The sequence below is a fragment of the Physcomitrium patens genome, chromosome 12, assembly GCF_059467195.1.
Source record: "Physcomitrium patens ecotype Gransden chromosome 12, ASM5946719v1, whole genome shotgun sequence".
NCBI classification, from domain to species: domain Eukaryota; kingdom Viridiplantae; phylum Streptophyta; class Bryopsida; order Funariales; family Funariaceae; genus Physcomitrium; species Physcomitrium patens.
The window spans coordinates 2,825,392-2,831,391 of record NC_143421.1 but is presented as its reverse complement, the minus strand read 5'-3'; positions in this window follow the sequence as shown (position 1 = coordinate 2,831,391).

The following is a 6,000-nucleotide window of genomic DNA, read 5'->3' as shown; positions in this document are numbered from 1 at the left end:
AACTCCAAACAACAACTAGTAGCAAGGGGAGAGGGCAGCCGGCCGCCAAGAGAAGTGGAATCCGCCGAATAAAAAACAGCACCATCGCAGAAGTACTCATCGCAAGGTCACCCACTCCAGCTACATGCCGCTAATACAGCACTAACCACGCTACTGCTCTACGGATCAGAGACGGAAAGAGAAGAAATAGAGATCCGCACATGAACAATCCTACTGATTGTAAAAACCAGAACCTTCAACTATAATAACAAAAAATAATCAAGTTAATAAAAGCTTAAACTAAGAAGTTTTGAATGCCAAATTAGTAGAATTTCCTAATATGAAATATATATATCAGCTATTGTAATATCTTTTAAGAAAGATATCTTTGGCAATTGAATAAAGAAGTAGATGTGTAATAACTATAAGACTATCAAGAAAAGAAACAAAGTCAGATAGATATGTCATGTTTACTTTTGAAAAAATATTAGATATGATTGTATATAAAAACATTTTTAATACATTAGATTTGATATTTGGATATTATCAACGACCAATGAAAATAAGAAATAGACATAAGAAAATATATTGAGAGATTATATTGAATTTTGAAAAAATAAATTATATGAAAAGAAGTTTCTATCATTTGGATTGAAGAATGCATTTGTTAAATTCCAAAAGATGATAGATAGAGTGCTTGCAAGATTGACTTTTGTGAAATATTATATGGATGATATCCTTATTTTTAGTAAGAATTAAAAAAATATTAAAAATGTCTTAAAATGACATTAGAGTGCTTAATAGAGCATGGGCTAAAATTACATTTGAATAAATATATATTTATTTATTTATAGATGGAATACTTAAGGCATATAATTTATCTAAGGGACCTTGGTGTTGTGAAGAGCAATATAGAAGCATTGGAAAGTATTTCTAGACCCAAAGATGTGAGTTGATTAAGAACTTTTTTCAATTATTAAACTATTATTAAAAGTTTGTTGCAAATTTTAGTTGCATAGCAAAACCTTTAACTATAATAACAAAAAATAATCAAGAGTAGATATATAGTGATGAATAAAAAGCGAATTTCATAGAACTTAAGACTAGATTGGTTAGTGTATCAATCTTACAAAGGCTTATTCTAAGGATGTCATATTAGCTGTATACAGACTTGAGTATTTTAGACATTAGAGTTATTTTTATTCAAACAAATGATGAAGGCAAGGAATTTGTAGTAGCTTATGCAAGCAGATCAATCAACATTGTCAAAGTTCTATATAGTTTATATGAATATGATTTAAATGTAATTACATTTGAATATAATCCAATTTAGACAACTTCACACTTTTGATGTTATTTGTATGGCATTGAATTTCTTTTAGTAATGGACCATCAATTTCTTAAATGACTTATAGAATGTGACAAATTAATTAAAAAACTTAGAAGATGGTGCCTTGATACTAGAAGAGAATGACATGAAGATGGTGAATGGAACAAATTTGATTAATATGGATGCTAATGGATTAAGTAAGAATTCATATCCAAGACAGAAGGATTCTACAGGATCTAGATGGCATATAAGAGAGAATAAGGAAGATGTGTTTGGATGTCATGCATCATTGTGCCTTGGTTTATTAACAACAAGTGGAGACTCATCAGAAGATATTAACCATAATAATCCCCTACTAATTGATAAGCTATGCTAGTTCATAACAATTAAATTATCTATTAATTCTATTATTTTATGATTATTTTCTAATTAGTGTTCAACAAGTTCTAATATCTTAATTGTGAACTAAGTAAACACTTCTAATTGGTGATTTATTCTAGTCCACAACAATTAATTATCTTGTATTTTCTTGTATGAAATACCAATCTAGTTTTTACTAAAAGACCTTAAGCTCTCTAATTAGTTCAATTAACCACTTGTACATTAATTAACAACCATACATCCATCAAAATATCAGATATAACACTTCCAATACGCCGATAACTTCTGGCTCTTAGCAGCACGGATAAGATGAATGTTTGCTTGAACAGTTGATGACGCTGAACTCTCAATGTTAGCTTCGATGTCGTCAATATTGTATCCCTGGTTTGAAATAATCTACGCCACGTGCTTAAAAATCTTGCTCACTTCCCCTATTTGATGCTAGATTTCTTAGATACTTGATACTTAGAAGATGGTGCCTTGATAGAATGGCGACCACGTTGTCCAGTGAGAATCGACGCACGCAAAAACTAGAGCCCCCACCGAGATTCCAGTCGATGGAGCGGTCGACACCACCAAACCACTTTGATGCACCGCAGCAAGGAAAAAACGTAGACAGACACATGCCACAGTAACCGCAGCTCCAACGCAACACAAGAGGTGATGTTTAGTCGTCTCTTGAGCTCCACGTCGTTGGAATCACAATCGCAATAACCAGCGCCACACCTTCGAGTTCCATCTTCGATATGCAACACAAAAAGAAGAGAGCAATGCCGCACTGCAGCAATCCAACGAAATAAAGAAATAAAGAAATAAAGAAATAAATCCAAACCAAGTAGAGCGACTAGCACTACTGGGCCACAGTCATCGGGGAGGGAGGATTCTTCAGCCAAAAAGTAGCAAAACCATGGAAAAACACAGCCGCAAGCCTCCCAAATTTTGGAGCTCCAACCCATACACAAAAAAATAAATAAAATAAAAAATAAATGAAATTGGGTCCAAGCCAGACCTCTATCGGCCTCCGCTTCGCCTTAAGGCTGAGATCACAGATACCTTCCCGTGATATCTGGTTCAGATACCCGGTCTGGATACTCGATCTGGGTACCTACTGGCACTATCTGCCATATCCAGACCATATTGGTACCGATCTCATATTGTATTAATATTCCATATGACATTTTGTATGCAATATACTATGTACTATATGTTCTATGGTATTTGGATCCACACCATACAATAATTTTGACTTTTCTAGATTTCTCCAAGATGCTCAAAAGATACTAAAAGGATGCTAAATTGATGCCTCCAATATGCCTTCTTAAAGTTAGAATTTTTTATTAGATTTCCTAGACTAAATTGTATTATATCTACTAATACTATTTTGTCTTTATCTAGAATCATCTAAACTAATTTTCATTGAAAAATTGTCATTTTGACACTCTAATTGCATTTTTTTGTTCTAAAACAACCAGTGAGTCAATTTGATGACTTATAAAAAGCTTTTCTAATTAAATAGGAAGAGAAGAGTCTAGAGGTGCCAATGATGTTTTTGAGGATAGACAAATTTTGGATTATCTAAGGAATAAGAAATTACCACTTGATTTAATTTCTAAAGAGAAAGATAAGATCTTATAATGAATCAAATAATTTATATCGGAGAAAGGCTTTTTTATTTAGGAAGATGTCAAATGGGAGGAAATGTATGGTATTAAATATTTTTTTAAATAGATAGAATTGGAGGCATTACTTGATAAGTTTAGTCAAAGAGTAACTTATGCTTTTCATAATTGGATTCTAAGTCACTTTAGGATACCAACTAAGGTGTGAATTAACTAAGATAAAGAATTCTTAAGTGAATTTTAGGCTTTAATAAAAGAAGCATACATTGATCACAAGATTATAATATAAGATCATTCTAAGGCCAATAGTTTAGCAGAATGTATAGTATAGACTATTAAGATGGCTTTTAGAAAATATAGTCTACGGAATAGACATCATAGGAATTGAAACTTGTAATTACCTTGGTTGGCTATAGAATACAAGTTTAGTAAGCAAGCTTTGTTAATTACATTTATTTATTTTTTTTTTTTTGTATAGATGAGAATTAGTCTTGTTAGCTTGTATGAAATATAATTTACATGTGCTAGATGAAATGAATGATCTCAATAAGTGGATAAAGGTATATAATATGCTGACAAAATTGTTCCAATGTATTATGCCAATAGCATTTGATAATCTTGCAATTACTTAATATTGTGATACCTTGAGATATACTACTATGAAAAGAACAGGCTATAGATTATAGCTATGATAGTTTGCAGAAGGTGATAATGTTTGCTTGGAGCAAATTGCACCTACCACATTAAATGTAACAACATGTCAAGTTATTCTAAGAATTAAAAAAGTAATTTTAAATGGTGTGTTGGAATTGGAAAGTTTTGATAGATAAATTTAGATAGATTACTTTAGGAACTATATACTATATCATTTGTCAAATATAGATGGTATATTAGACTCGAATTTTAGTATGATTTTATCCAACTTAAAGTGCATGTTATGATAGAAGGCTCAAGGAGGTGCTACAATGATCATGTGTGATGTTTGTTTACTAGATTGGCATATAAGGTGTTTGACATTATCTTTGGATGAAGTTTCTATTGGTAGATAGGTTTGTCTACAACACAAAAGAAGATCTAGAAGAAGTTAATGTAGATCCCAAACCACACAATGTGATATACTCACGATGTATTGATGTACAAGAAGTTATATATATATAGAATTATTCTATAATCTTATGATAGAAGTTTGAAATATATATAAGTTGTAAAGGTTAGTTAATTCAATGTAATTCTTATATAGTTTGCTAAATATATATATATATATATATATATATATATATATATATATATATATATATATTTAATATTAATTTTTAAAATCTACATATCAAATTAAAAAAATATTTGTAAATAAGATACAATTATATATTATATTTGAAACTAACATCAATATTAAGAAATTAAATTTATTTAAATGTCTACTATAGAAATGTGATTAAAAATATTTATAATTAAATAATATTTTCTATACAAAAGTTAATCCATTTTAAACTACTAATATAAAAGTCATTACTTCAAAAAAAATATTTTAACCATTATATTAATATACTTATTAAAAGTTTTAAAGTAGGATATTATATATATTATTTATTTATTTATATTTCTTTAAAAATATGAGTCTTAATAATATATATATATATATATATATAATACTTAATTAAAACTTATAAATATAAAAATAAAGCAAAAAATAATCTTAGATTTTAGAATAGATATTAATAAGATTAATTGCCTATTAGTTTGCTTCTTGTTTGTTTTTCAACTAAATCTTGTGTAAAGATTTTTAAAGCTTCACCAAGTTTTAAAAGTACAAAGAATCTTCTTAAGAGATTCTACTCAGTTGAAACCCTTTTTAGAATTAATAGAAAACTATCATGTACTTTTACTATATTATAGAAAATTATAAAATATTTGAAAATATTTTACAAGTGTTTAATAAATAAAAAACATTGTCTATAATGTTTTAAAACAATCTAAATACTGTAAATCTTTTTTAAAAAAATTTCCGTTTTTAAAAATTTATAAAAATTTTGCATAAACATTAAGGTTATTGGCATAACTTTCATAATTACTTTAAATATAATTTTTTAAATAATTTTTTTAAATAAATTATATCTTAGTTTTAAATATTAAAATTATTTTATATATATATATATATATATATATATATATTGTAATTTTTTGATTTTATATAAGTAAAAATAATCCATAAATTAAAAAAAATAATTATAAAAATATCATTTTAAAACAAATAAATAAATAAATGTATAAACTTAAACATATATAGAATTTGGTTGTACTTTCTACAAGAATATCATAGAATTTTTTTTGTATTTTTTATCTCTAAGAACAAATTAAATACGAGCTGAGATAAAAGTTGCTTTTGAGCCTTAGAATGTTACTTGAATATGTTTATTTCGTTCTGATTTCTCTTTAGAAGTTAATCAAATAAGCAAAGTAGCAACTTAAAAAAAAAATTAATTGATATCTAATAGTTGTTTTCAAATGCTAAAAAATATTAAATATCATATAAATATTTTGGATTTTTTTTTATCTATAATAACTTGTACCTTCTTAGAATCTATTTACAAACTATTATTTGAAATAATGTATTCTAAAAGTTTTTAGTTAAGTTGTGTAAAAGATACATTTTCTATCATGGTGTTTAATCCTACATCTTTAGATTTTTGT